This window comes from Drosophila kikkawai, chromosome X, assembly GCF_030179895.1.
Source record: "Drosophila kikkawai strain 14028-0561.14 chromosome X, DkikHiC1v2, whole genome shotgun sequence".
NCBI classification, from domain to species: Eukaryota; Metazoa; Arthropoda; class Insecta; order Diptera; family Drosophilidae; genus Drosophila; species Drosophila kikkawai.
The window spans coordinates 7225608-7241288 of NC_091733.1; the positions used below are offsets into that span (position 1 = coordinate 7225608).

At 33.5% G+C, this 15681-nt stretch overlaps 1 long non-coding RNA gene across 1 annotated transcript; it reads left to right on the forward strand.

The window, feature by feature from the left end:
- The first annotated feature begins 13209 nt into the window (after window positions 1-13209).
- LOC138929132 (uncharacterized) lies at window positions 13210-14409 on the forward strand. The gene is made up of 3 exons (XR_011445572.1): window positions 13210-13847; window positions 13922-13978; window positions 14193-14409. It is a non-coding gene; the product is annotated as an uncharacterized lncRNA (long non-coding RNA).
- Window positions 14410-15681: the final 1272 nt, after the last annotated feature.

The window sequence follows — 15681 nt, forward strand, 5'->3', positions numbered from 1 at the left end:
AAATTAATAGAAATAAAATTATAGCTTCGTTGTTTTTCAACGCATTTTTATTTACTCTGAGATATAAGTTTTTTTCATTATTCTAGAATTTTGGTATAAATTTCATAGCTGCCATAGAAGCGATCGGTAAATGTATAAAATATATAAAGCCGGGAATGTAAAACTGTAACTGTCAAACTGTAAACATAATAAGTATAGGTAAAATGTAATGAAACTCTGTTTTGTGAGTGTTTTCAGCATTTAAATCTTTAATATAAACATCGAAACCAATCTGCAAGGGTATACAAACTTCGGCGTGCCAAAGTTAGCTTCCTATCTTGTTTTTTTTTTACATTTATAATATTTAAAATTAAACAAGAAAGGAAGCTAACTTCGGCTAGCCGAAGTTAAAATACCCTTGCAGTAATTAAAAAAGTAAAAAAGAGTTAAGATAAGGATTGCGGTTAGTTTCAGTGATTTTTTGTCTAAGCCCCCACACAACGACAAGGTCACAATCCACGAGGGGGAAATTATAGCTAAATATGAAATATTATATATTGGACAATTTTTTAATATTTTAAATTTTTATATATATTTAAAATACAATATTTACAATAAATTCTACTTAAAGATATAATTTGTTAAATAACTTAAGTATACACTCTTACAAGCTATATTTTAAGAAAATACCATCATGATGGATATAAGGTGTTTTATAGGTAAGGGCAACAGCTTCTGGAAGTCGAGTGTCAGAAAATATCCAATCAATTTGGGTTTGGTGTTTTGTTGTTGCAGAATTATTCAGTGACAAAAGATTATGTCCATTCAAAAATTCCTCCAAAACATCGCTCGCTGAGGATCTGCAGATATTAAAATCTCCTAATATTACCACTTTATTATTATCCATTCTGCGTACTTTTTCAACGTCAGATTTAATTTCATTTCAAAATCTTGCAATAGGAAATCCGGGACTCCTATACACAATTATAAACGACGTGTCAAGATATTTAAAAACAATCGATTGATAGGTTGCTCTGGGACTTGGCGATTTCTTTGTCTCAAAAAGAAATTGCACATTTGACGAAATACTTTGTTTAGCATATATGAGTATTCCGTTTTTCCCAATACCATTTAACCGATTGTTATCAATTCTTCTGATAATGTCGAAATCCCTTAAGTTGTACTCTTCCTGGGGAAGAGTCCAGGTTTCAACAATACATAAAAAGTTTGCAGAACAAATAATTTTGTCATTGGCAATGTCTTCGCGATGAGCGCGAAGAGACTCGATATTGTGATAATACATTGAGATGGCATTATCCCCATTGATCAAGAATTCATACTGCGTAGTCAAGGCCTTTTCACCTCTTAAGCTTTCTAGCTCTGCTTGGATATTTGTAGCTCACAATCTAGTTGGAGGAACAAAGTCTCCCAAAAGGAAAAGACCCGATGCGCTTGTTGCTCTGCTGCATCCTACGTAAAGCGAAGCTCGCTTAATGCCCCTTTTAAGGTGCACTGCGACTTTGTTGTAGGTTGCTCCTTGGCTTTTATGTATAGTTATATTGCTTTCGATCAACCGAAGAATGTCCTGAGCTTCCGCATTGGAAGACTCGAGCTGTTTTTTCAATTGGAGTCCAATCTGGATGATCATTTCCCCGAACCTTTGACCTGGCCATGGTACCAACTGTAGGATCTGAAAACCTAATCCAAAGTTTTGTTACTAATCTAACGTTGTTTACCATGCAGTTGTCAATCTGCATTAATTGGCCTGTTGCCCCATTTACCAGTCCATCATTTGTATCTATATTGACGGTAACCATATACTTTGCTGTTGTTTTTAGATGCAGAATATATGGCAGTCCCTGGGTTTCGGACGTTTTCATATTTTGGGCATTTCTGAGAGTTGTTTCTTTATTTCTTACTGACATATTAGCTGATTCCATAGAAGTTGAAACGAACTCTTCTGTGGCGATTTGAGCGAGCTTTAAGGCGTTGTACTGATTAACCTCGTCATTGGAAGCAAATAAGTGGATTGCTTCATCCGGAACGTCGGTTGGCGTGACAACTCTTTGCCTAAATAGCATCACATCTGCATCTGTCATGTTACCTTCCGACATGTTATTCAAAGCCAAAGCAAATGCATGATCGTCCCGTTACCTCATTATTTCTGTTAGTTCAAAAAACCTGAAATTACTCCAGAGGTTTGTGCCAGCCAGAATATTATACGGATTTGAGATATTTTCTAGGAATATCCACCGATCTCCTACCGGGCACAGCTGCTTCAGATCTCCAAACACTATAATAGACTTACCGCCAAACATTACGTCCCGGCTTCAAAAAACTTGTCGAAGTCTTTGATCTAAATATCCTAGCGTTTTTAGATCCGACCATCGAGATTTCATCGATAATAATTAATGTGAGGTCTATTAGCTTGCAATGCATCGTGTTAATGGAGTCATTGCTTAAAGGTCTTAAAGGACCTGAGGTTTAATTCAGTGGAAGTGAGAAAAAGGAATGAAGTGTAAGTCCTCCAATTCCAAAAGCTGCTTTTCCAGTAGGAGCACAAAGTAACACCTTTGCAGAATCAGTTGCTCCCGGTAGCTTATTAGCTCTTCAAGTTATAGACTGATATATCGTTGAAATCAGTCTGCTTTTGCCTACTCCAGCACCTCCGCCAACATATTCATAAAATATTTTTTTGGCTGCTATATTATGCATTACGTGCGCATAATACTGACGTTGCTTAGCGTTGAGCGACTTGGACAACGAGCAAAGGTTATCATCAGATACTAACGGGGGAAGTCTAATTAGTTGAATTTCACCATTTTCTGTGTTATTTAAAGCATTGTTATCTTGGAGTATATTTACGTTTTGTCTGACGTTTGGTACCGCCAAGGCTCTAAATTCTTCATCTATGTAGATATTGAGAGGCAGGTTCCTGAGGAGGAAGCCCATTATCTTCTCTGTCAAAATTTTCAAAATCTTGAAGAACTCTCTCTAGTTCCATATCATCAAACACATCATATTGCTCTTTGTTGTGCTTAATGATTTCATGATTATTTCTGAATGTCATTTCATTGTCGTTCGAAATAAGTTCAGTTTCTTCACTTCTCCATGGGAAGAAAAGCATTACGTGCTCTCTAAAATAATCCGACGGGGAAGAGTTAATGCTAAAGCGAACCCATCTAAGAATTAAGGCATGCTTGCGTCTTTTGACACTCCCAGTTCCATCTAGCAGTTGGTAGCTTTGGCCAGAAATGGGATTTTCTTCATTTTGATCCAAGTCGATCGCTTCATTATAATCTTCATTGGACGGTTCTCTTGGTGCGTTTATTTTGAAAAATTTTTACCAAGCTGCAAATTCTGCAAGGCATATCGATTCTAAGTCTCCATGCCTCTGCACGTACCGATCAAGCAAGTTTTGCTCAAAAATGTCAGTTGAGTTCTCAAGAAGCTGCTCTAATTCTGTATTAGATAGCACTATCCGAACTCTTTTATCTGGATGACAAGTGTTTACAAAAATATTTCCTTCACTTGCCTCAGACATGTGTAATCCTAAAATGTTGTAGGCTGCTTCTTGGGCTGAAATTTCCGTAGCATTAATAAATTTGCTCCCGAGATGCTGCAATTTTCTTTTAACTGAAATATTTCCATGGCTTATTTCAGTCATTGCTTCTCGAAGCAGTTGCGACACCCCACTGTTGGATTTGTTTATGTACACAGAAAAAAAAATCCGGGATAAAGTCGCCAAAATCAATCCCAAGTGGGCATGATTTCGAGCTAAGGTCGGATTTTCTTAATATAAGAACGAACATACTTAATTTTTTCAATCTCGAAAATTTTTGATTCAATCCCGCTAACCTTAAAAATTTCAATCCCAATTTTTCTTAATTTAATCTCAAACATTCTTAAATTTTAATTTAAAAATTTAAATTTAAATTTAATTAAAAAAAAAAAATTTTTTTTTTCTCGATTTAGTCCCCGAAATTCTTAATTATTTTAATCCCAAAAACCCTTGATTTAATCCCTCTAAAGTTCTTAGTGAGAAGTGAAAGAGAAGTTTTTATTTAAATCTGTAGTTATAAAGCTACAAATGGTTATTAAATTAATTATATTAATGTATAAATCTTATTAAAAGCCACTTAAACTTACTTTTCCTAGTTCCCGGTCGGGATTCGAACCCATGTCTCAGAAATCACAGACCGTCCGCTTACCAACTGGGCCACTGAGTCAAATCAAAAGCTAATGTCGGGAACCCGAATACATACAGTTTCAAGGAAAGAGCAAAAATGTTATCTCTCTCTCTGAGCTAAAAATAGATTTGCTGCTCTCACCAAATTTTTAAGAATATTTAGGCTTAATTCAAGAATGTTTGGGCTTATTATGCCTCTATAATCCCAAAATGAGATTAATTCAAGAATTCTTACGCTCATTTTGTCATTTTAATCCCGAAACGCGATTGATTCAAGAATTTTTAGGCTTAATTGGTAATTTTAATCCCGAAACGGGATTGATTCAAGAATTTTTAGGCTTAATTTGCCATTTAATCCCGAAACGGGATTGATTCAAGAATTTTTAGGCTTAATTTGTCATTTAATCCCGAAACGGGATTAACTCGACTGTCTAACCCCGAATCGTACTTAAAAATTTTAATCCACCACATCGAAAAAATCAAGAAAAATATTCTTGATTTTTTCGTTCTACCATTTTTTCTGTGTAGTTAATTATATAACTACAGCAGGCAAATGCATCTAAGATAAACTGTATATCCATGTTTGCCCTATGTAGGCCCAGGATATCCCTGTTATAAGCATTTACCAACCTATCGGAAAATTTGCGGCGAAGAAATACCTGAGGCTTTTTCAAGCTTGATCGGATGGCGAACTTGTACTCTTCAAAACTTATCTGTAGATGGGTAAGAAAGTTTTCAAAATTATTAAAGACGGCTGCTTCTTCATCGGAACTAGACTTTAAAAGCTCTTTAATTTCTTTAAAATGTTCAACATTGGGTTCGTTGTCTTCTAACGGAAACAAAACCATTGTTACAGGCATTGGAGGGTATGGCATTTGAAACCTGCAGAATTCCTGACTACGCAGTTCTCTTAAACACGAAGAACTATGTTTGTGCCGCTGATATTGAATTACTTTTTGCAATTCAGCATCGTCCCCTGCGGTCGTAATAAAACGATCAATGAAACTCACCACTTGATCGGAATTTTCTGGTCCTTCTGGCTTTGGAGCGCCAGAAAACCAGTACATTCCATGAGAGTGGGGCGATCCTCTGTGCTGGAATTCTATGCTTATGCTTATTTATCGAACATTTGTATGGCAGCTATATGATATAGTCGTCCGATCCGGCCTGTTCCGACATATATAGCAGTGAGAGTATATAGAAGACTATATGCAAAGTTTCAGTAAGATAGCTTTAAAACTGAGGGACTAGTTTGCGTAGAAACAGACAGACAGACAGACGGACAGACGGACATGGCTAGGTCGACTCGGCTGTTGATGCTGATCAAGAATATATATACTTTATAGGGTCGGAAACGTCTCCTTCACTGCGTTGCAAACTTCTGACTGAAATTATAATACCTTGCAGGGGTATAAAAATGATTTGCCAAATATTAAAAACAGAAATTTTAATTAAGTAATCCTAACTTTTTTAGGGCAAGCTTCCCATTGGAGTTTCGGCATTTTGTTCTTACCTCTCATATTCCGTTTTGATTGGCTAATCGTTTGTCACTGCTGTTGCCTGGAAAAATGGTCGACTGCAAACGTCCACCAATGTCACCTATGTCGGCCATCTTTTAACCCTCTAGTGCCCAAGACCGCCTCTAGACGGGCAATGTTAAAAACACCGTTATTTTATTATTTTCATTCCTTTTCACACGGTTTTCCGTTTTTTCTAATTCAGGAAAGTCCAAAAATTAAGTTCGTTGCGTTTGGAATACATACTAGAGCTAGCGCAAGCTGCTGTATTCATTTGAAGTTGAAAATTTGTGCAAATCGGACAAAATAATTATTTTGTAGGAAATACAACGTAAATACTTTTTTTAAAAATTGGAAAAAAATTAGAACAAAAAATTGTACTGTGTTGCTGACAGTCTCAATGACATTTATAATAAACATTTAAACAAAAAAAATTTTTTACCTAATTTTTTGTTGGCCTGTCTTCCCAGAACTGCCTTCATGCGGTCCAAAACAAACATTCACTTTTGATACATACTGAATCCAAAAATAATTTTTTTTTTTGAAAAAAAAATTTGGGCACTAGAGGGTTAATTTCGTAGCCTTTTTAACCTCTTAATGTGGCATTCCGGGTAAACATTTGTTTTTAAAAAATATTATTTTTTTATATTTTAATAAAAAAACACTTTTATATATTTCCTTTTAATTTTTTCTATTAATGTGACCAGAATAGATCGGTTCTTAATGATCCAATTGTAAACTGCAAGGGAGTACAAACTTCGGCGTGCCGTTCTTGTTAATTTTCATTTTTGTTGTTGTTATTGTTTTGTTTTGTTCCTTTTTCCCATTGTTGTTATTCTTAATATATTATCATTACATTACAGTTTTTTTTTAATAAAAAAAAATATTTAATAACATTTAAAAAAAGTGTTTAATCGTATAAAAAACTATATTTTAGATTTAAAGTATCTATTATAATAAGAACTGTAAATATTAATGCTGAAAACACAAGTAATATCATGTTTGATTAAATTTTCTAAACTTATTATGTTTATAGTTTAACAGTTACAGTTTTACATTCGCACATAACAAGTTACATTTTTTTTGTTGAGTCTGTTTGTTTGAGATAATAAAACCAGCAGATATCGAATAAATGCTGACCTTTTTCAAAAATAAATGTTTTCCCAGAACACAACAAAACATGTTAAAAAGGCTGCGAAATTAAAAGATGGCCGACATAGGTGACATGGTTTATGATTGCAGTCGGCCATCTTGGTAAACGCATCACCAAAAAAAGTGTAAGAGGAAGAATATAACAATGAAATGGTGGGAACTTGCAATGGATTTATCGCAATGAAAAACGAATCCAGCGAAGTAAAAATTGAATATATAATAATATTTATCTCACTAATTAATTCGCTTAGCTGCCATGGATACTATTCACTAATCAAACCAAAACTTCGTAGCCAAATGAATAACAGTTAATACATTTTGAGCATAGTTTGGGTTTGTTTCAAAACTTATTTATTTTTCCTCAAAAATTATAACAATAAATATTGATTTAAAGTCCAAAGTCTAATAAATAAAAAAAAAATATTGCCAAAATCTCTCATAATATATGAAAGAAATATAAACATTTTTAAATATTTTCTAAGCTGTTGCCAAAATTTTTTAATTTTAAATATTATAAATATCAAAAAAAAAAAAATATATGCAGATTTATCAATCTAATAAAAATAAGAAGGTTATACGTATTCAAATAATAAATTAAACTTTTTATATGAAGTTCTTTTAGCTTTTTTTTTTACAATTATTCTAGAAAATTAAGTGATGTTCGATTAAGGTGACATGGCTGACGTTTGCAGTCGGCCATTTTCCCAGGCAAAATCAGTGACAAACGTTTAGCCAATCGAAACAGAGTATGAGATGAAAGAACAAAATGGCGAAAATGGAAAATGGAAATAAATAATTTCGCATTAAGCTTGCCCAAGAAATTTGTGTTATTAATATTTTCCAAATCATTTTTGTATTTAAATATATGGCATATGGAAATTTTTAAAGTCTGAAAAATATATATTTTTGTATTATACTAATTATTATGTATTATACCCTTGAAGTTTTTTCGCTTACTACTCAGATACAAATATTCTTCAAAAACTGTCAGAATTTTCTTTATTTAAGTATGCAATTTGTGAAGTTAAGGACTTAAAACTAAATTTTAATTAAAAAATCTTGTTTTAATTATTGAAATTCTTAAAATGGTTAATTTGTGATTCAGAGCGAGAAAGTTTACGTTCCCGGAACTTGAGTTTGATTTTGCTCCTGGTTAGCAAGTGGCCGGTATTAATTTAATTTATTGGTAAATAAATTCCTACCGCTACAAGTTAAAAACTTATAAATTAGTGCGATAGTCACAACGGGTCAATTATAAAATTTTCATATCTGTCTTAAAACTACACAAGATTGAAATACATGTATATCTTATTCTAACAATTTGAATGTCCTTATGTTATAATTGAACATTTATTTTATTATGTCTAGTTTATGTTTTCATTTCTATAAAACTTTATTAAATTATTCTTAAATTGCGGTGTGCTTCTTATTGATTTTAAATTTTGAGGAAGTTCATTCCACAAGCGAATAGTGTGAATAAAAAAGTGGCGTTCAGAAGACGAAAGATTATGACGAAAATTAATGAGATTATTGGTTCTTGCTGATGTTCCAAATTTTAGTTTTTCAAATAGATAACTGGGCTTTCTGGTATTTATTACCTTATGCAAAAGAATTAGATTTCTGGTATTGCTCCAAATTTTAAAGTTAAATCCGTATATGCTATTGGCCATTGCCGTAATGGGATCACCCAGTTTAATATTGAATATGTATCTTGCAATGTTGTTAAATGCAACGTTTAATTTGTGTTGGGAGGCAGCATCACAGTTCCGGAAAATTTCTATCCCATAACTTAGAGAAGGTATGAGATACGCCTTTGCAATCATAAGCCGAATATCAACCGATAGGTACTTTTGTGTCATGTAGAGTTGCCTAAGTAGGCCGTATATTTTCCCGGAGAGTCCATTTATGTTTGCCCACTTACTAATATTTGACAATTCAAGGTTACATACATCTACACGGTATGTTCTGATTCGGATCTCAGTCGGAGTACCAGATATGTGAGTACGCTTTTGATGGGATCTATTTACTAATTATGCAATTTAAATCGTATTAATATAAAAAAGTTTGTTTATATTTTCTATACTTATATATAAAACTAACCCTTTAAATTGTGGGTGGGGTGTTGAACTGGCAGGTATAGATGTGTGTGAATATCACCCTGTTATTAGTGAGAAGGTATTCCGTGGGAAAGGGTGGGTGATCGTAAATTCTTGAATTTGAATATACCCCTTAATATCTTCAAGACTTTCCCACACCTCATAAAAGAAAAAGTTGTGTGAAAGGGTGATGATCTTTCCCCGCTATCCCATATGTGGCATAACTTGTGGATGTCACCTTAAATTAACAGCATTTCGGGGCGATAACCTTTCTAATAGAAAAGGCATGTGAACAAAATGACAAATTTCAAGAAAGCGTAAGATCTAAACATACCCTTGTAAGACTTTCTCACGCACATTCATAGAAATAAGGAATATGGGGTACTTTCTAAGCCCAAAATGTCATCTTCGAAAATAAATTTTGGGAAATGGCTTTAGTTTAAAAAAACTATCGGAAAATTATTCTCGGTCTCCAATCAATTCTTTAAAGTGAAAACTTAAGCAAGTGTTTGAAAAAATATTAAAAGAACAAATGTGTGAATAAAACGATGCTTATATAACAAAAAGGAAAACTAAAACAAGAAAGGAAGCTAACTTCGGCACTCCGAAGTTTGTATACCCTTGCAGATATTATTTCATTACATTTTACCTATTCTTATTATGCTTACAGTTTGACAGTTACAGTTTTGCATTCCCAGCTTTACATTTTCTCTACACCTACCTATCGTTTGTATATGATATAGTGGTCCGATTTTTATGAAATTTAAACCAAAATTCTAGAATAATACAATAAGCTTATATCCCGAAGTAGATGAAAAAACGTTGAAAAACAACGAAGTTATAGTTTTTTTCCTATTAATTTCCCGATCGTTCCTATGGCAGCTATAAGATATAGTCGTCCGATTTTAATGAAATTTTTACCGAAATTCTGAAATAATATAAAATGGCCATATCTCTAAAAAATGGTGGATAAATGTTGATAAACAGCCAAGTTATAATTTTTTTCTAAAAATTTATCGAACATTTGTATGGCAGCTATATGATATAGTCCTCCGATCCGGCCCTTTCCGACATATATAGCAGTGAGAGTATATAGAAGACTATGTGCAAAGTTTCATTCAGATAGCTTAAAAACTGAGAGACTAGTTTGCGTAGAAACGGACAGACGGACATGGCTAGATCGACTCGGCTGTTGATGCTGATCAAGAATATATATACTTTATAGGGTCGGAAAGGTCTCCATCACTGCGTTGCAAACTTCTGACTGAAATTATAATACCCTGCAAGGGTATAAAAACAAAGTGTATTGTAGCGACATAAGAATACTTTTTCTAAAATAAGTTGGGATATTAATATATATTTAAGATTTTATTGATTGAGATTTTACTTATTTATTTGAATGATATATTGGCACATATTAAAAATTGGGTTTTGACATAACCAAAATGTTCATATATGATATTTTGCCTTACGTTGTAATTACAAGGCATTACTTTGGTCGGGTATACCCTGGCACGCGTCAGAGTTTCGCCATCAGTTTTCGGTTTCGTCTTTCTTCTCCCCTTTTTCTTTGCATTTGAGTTGAAGTGCCTTGGCAGAGTGAAGTGTTTGTGAAGTGTAATCTTTAAATTTCATTTAATTTTCAATTATAATTGCGTTTAAATTTGATTAAACCTTAACATTTAAATTGTGTTTCAATTGGAGTAAATTTTCGATTAAAATCAGGTAAGTGCAGTGATTTGTGTATTTTTTATTATGTGACAAAATTAATAGACATTGGATTCCGTTGGCCGCGCATAACTGCATTCGCGGCATATTGTTTTAATGACGCTGTTGTTTTATGTACGCACAATTTAAGTGCAAGTGCGGCCGGTAACAAATAGAAGCCTTACCGCCGATCCAAAAATTGTAACCAACTATTGTCTCGTCGTCATCATCCCAATATTGTTTTTGCGCCACCAAAAACAAAAATTGTTTTCAGTGGCCAAAGTGGGTTTGGGGCACGAGAGTGGCGATGGCTGAATCTGTTGCTATTTTGTTGCTACAATACTGTAGCGCCATCGAGACCCGCCCACCGAGCGGCCCATTGCGTTTGGGACACACACCCGGCAGAAGCGGATCACTCGCATAACTGGGAGATGGAGCCATTGGTCTCGACTCCAATTCCCGCTGCCAAACTCTCTCGGACCCTATTCAGAGCCTCTAACTTTGTCGGTTACAGGATTATACTCTCTCCTACAGAGTACAATCAGACGTCAGGCAGCATGTGGTCGTATCACAGGTGACCATCCATCTCAGGATCGTCGTCAATAAATTGTTGTTGATATATTTCTCCGGTTGTTTTCCAGGTCCCTGATGTTTGTCTCGCCATGGGGGTGTACAAAAAGGACGTAAAATTCATGAAAAAAGACAGAGAAAAACAGAACACATAAAAAGCTCATTAGTCGTCTGTTTTTTGTTGACATAGCATTGACGCTCGAATTTCCAGCAGGCTCATCAAAGTTTGAGAGAAGAAATAGTTGTGATTTTGTATATCTCGGCTGTTGTACATGTTTTTGTTTTTTGCTCAATTACCAGAAATTGTTTATAAAAAATTGTTCAAAGGCTTTAATTTGTGTGTAATTGTAGGGATCAAAATGTAATCACATTATCCTCTCTCTCTCTCTAATGTCCAACCAGCAATCCGGAGCGGTCAAGCTACCATATTAAAAACTAGGATATTTTCTAAAATAAATACGGTAGCGAGAAATATTTCAACAGATTTGCATACAGGCTACATCAACACAGATGACGTCTTAACATTTAGTTTATTTCAAAAATTTTTCCCAGGATTGTATTCAAATGTTGTCATTTCTACCGTCAATTTTACTAGAATTTTAATTCTCGTCTCTCTAGCCCCAATGGAACATATTTTGTTTTGGCCAAAAATTGTCATTTTTAAATTGTTTTTATTGTCCCATTTTGTTTCGTCAGCCTTTTAGTATCTCATATTGCACGGTTTTCAAGTTTATTGTCCAAAATTTTGTGTCCGTGGTTGTTTAAATTTGTCATTTTAATTGCACACGAAATTAATGGAGCGCCAATATGAGAAGCTTTTTCGCTATCTACATGATCATGTAGAATAGCTTATATATGTTGTAGACAACAATGTGTTGCCTACAACTATGCGCTGCCAGTGGGCAAGCGCAGCAGCGAATTGCAATGCAATTGGGGACACGCTGCAAAAGTGTTTTAGACTCGATTTTGAGCCTTGCAACACCCCTCACCGTCTTGGTTGATATTTCAAGAAGGGGTTGCACAAGGATATTAAATCCCATGATTGTTGCGGTGTATGGACCGCCATCCATGGCTCCTCTTTGAACAGATACCAAACACGACTCTAGTGTGAGTTGTGGGTGCCAAAGAGGCCGGATGACGGCCCTACGGATGAACAATAGGTGTTTTGGCATCCGCATCCGGTTTTTTCCCGGGGAGAGAAAACCAGACCGATCCTGAGCATGTACACGCCCAGCCCGGAAGGTTTTTCCATATAATCAAAAATAGCGAACGCTATCTGTATAAACTCATAGTGTGTGGAGTTTATCTACGGGAAGCTGAATATAACATCCAGGTCCCTGTCTGATGTTGTTTAATTTTAGATTGTTTTTAACTCAAATGTTTGTTTTATTTAATTTCATGAAATCCGGTAATTGTTTATATTTGTAAAATTGGCTTTTAATATGCTGTTTATACTATAGTTTCGACAGATTGCTTTTAATAATCAATTTTAATTTTTATTTCAGCTCGGATTGTTTTTTTAAATTTGTTTCCTTGTCCAGAATTGTTTTTAATTTGTTTCTCAGCCAATAAGAAATCGTTTTTATTTAAATTTCCAATAAACTGTATATATTTTAGATTTTAGCTGATTTCTTGGAGTGTTTGTCCGCGTCTGTTTTTTAAATATAAACTTGTCCTGTTTTGTGCATAGCCAATTTCTAATAAATGTTTTAATTTATTTTTATTTATTAACTTGCAGGTTTTATTTTAGGACTATCACTGGACAAATAAGACGTTAAAAATACAAGATTAAATCTAGGATTGTATATAAGATTTTTAATCAAGATATTTTAGAGTTTCCCTAATATTTAAATAATTTCCTAAAGCTGTTTATCACGTTTGTCAGTAAATTGTTTGTAATTAAAATTATTTTAGGGGCTCCAACGTCAATTGTTTGATTATATTTATACTAGCATTTCTGATTGACCATAATTTTCTTTCTTTTTTTTTCAGCCAGTCAACTGGAGGTTTTTGGCAAATTGGCCACATACATTTTTTTCGACCAATGCCGCAGAAGGATCACGCGCACCACGGATTAAATCAAGACCCATGGCCGTCGGAATAATCAAATATTTGATTCTCCGCTTTTGTTTAGGGTGACCCGTCCAATCTGACGGTCGCCCCTCTCCTTCCCACCAACACTTCCAGGTGAGCCTCTAAATATTTGTTTACACTGCTGCTGCTGACTATATTTTATTAAACTGCATCTCTGTTTCCACCATTGACCTTCGGCTAACCAATTGACCATATTTTGCAATAGATTTTTCAGCTGGCTTATTTTCTGTTTATCCCTTGATTTGTTTACAATTTGTGGTTTTTGTTTACCAATTTACTTGCATTGTTTTTACGGTGACCACATCTCACATTTGCAGTCCGAAAAATTGTTTACAACTTTTTTATCGATAACTTTCAGACTGTTGTATCAAATTTTGGGATTTCAATATATCACAGCTCTGGTCACAATAGACTCAATACAACAGTCAAAACAAAATATGAAAAACATATGCTTCCGTTTTAGACCGACAAATTAGCACGAGGATCCACAATAAGATTGCAAATTGAAAAATAAAGCTGATCCCCATCCAATTTGCCAATCAAGTGAGTGAAATACGATGGATCGGTGTGTGCCACAATTGTGTTAATATTCTGTTTGTGGGAATTGTGTGTTCCAGTGTTCCGGGCCGCACCACAATTGTTGACATGGGATATAGACGGCAAGTTTTACAGTCGTGAGTTTACTATTTTTGTTTTTACCAGTTTTGTTTTTAGATTTTCTTTAGGTTTTATTTTTGTTTTAGTTCTCTTGACTGCAGGTAATTACTTATTGTCCAATCCCCCGACCTGCCCCACCGGCATACATATATCTACCTGTACCATTCTTACAATGTTTTATTTTTGTAATGGCCGTATTCACGCGTTTCATATTTTGTTGTCCATCTGCAGGTTATGGCGGCACAATTTTCATCCGCCGTTTGCCCTCCAGCTTTAGTTTCTTCGGCGTCGCGACACTTGAGCCCCAGCGTTCAATTAGCTCAGCCAGTGACCGCTCATCATTCACGCTGATCTTAAAAATATATAAAGCGCCCTAAAACGGAATCCAATGGTACAAGTAAATGTCCCGTAAATTGTCCCGTTATGTGACAAGAACGTGCAAAACAAAGTCCGCTAAGCCGACTGCACTAAAAAAAAAAAATATTACAAAAAATAAAAAAATATAATAAATTAAATATTTAAATTTATACAAAGTGTTCGTTTGTGTTTAATTTTTCTTGAAAAAATATATAAATATAAATATTTTTAAAATAATTAAAAATTTAATTATTTAAAACTATTATATTAAACTAATAAGAGAAATATTAAATTTCATTAATTAATTCAAAAAATAAATGAATAAATACATTTTTATTTAATATTTCTCTTATTAGTTTACATGTTAAATAATTAAATTTCATTAATTAAAATCATTAAATAATTCTAAAAATAAATAAAAATTTATTTATTCTTTTTTTTTTTAATAAATAAATAAAAATGTATTTGTTCATTTATTTTTTGAATACAAAAAAAATAAATAAATAAATAAAAATTAATTTATTATTTTATTTATTATTTATTTTTTATTTATTTATAAAAATTTATTTTAAAAAAATAAATTTTTATAAATAAATAATAAATACATTTTTATTTTTTTCTTTTTAATTCAAAAAATAAATGAACAAATACATTTTTATTTATTTGTATTTATTTATTTATTAAAAAACAAGAAAGGAAGCTAACTTCGGCACGCCGAAGTTTGTATACCCTTGCAGATTGGTTTTGATATTTATATTATAAATTCTAATGCTGAAGACACACACAAAACAGAGTTTCATTATATTTTACCTATACTTATTATGTTTACAGTTTGACAGTTACAGTTTCACATTCCCAGCATTACATTTTCTCCACATTTACCGATCGCTTCTAAGGCAGCTATATGATATAGTTGTCCGATTTTCATAAAATTTTTACCAAAATTCTATAATAATAAAAAAAGCTTATATCTCAGAGTAGATCAAAATACGTTAAAAACAACGAAGCAATAATTTTTTTCCTATTAATTTCCCGATCGTTTCTGTGGCAGCTATAAGATATAGTCGTCCGATTTTCATAAAATTTTTACCAAAATTCTGAAATAATATAAAATGGCCATATCTAAAAAATGTTGAAAAACAGCAAAGTTATAATTTTTTTTCTACAAATATATCGAACATTTGTATGGCAGCTATATGATATAGTCGTCCGATCCGGCCCGTTCCGACATATATAGCAGTGAGAGCATATAGAAGACTATATACAAAGTTTCATTCAGATAGCTTTAAAACTGAGGGACTAGTTTGCGTAGAAACGGACAGACGGACAGACGGACGGACAGACGGACATGGCTAGATTTCTT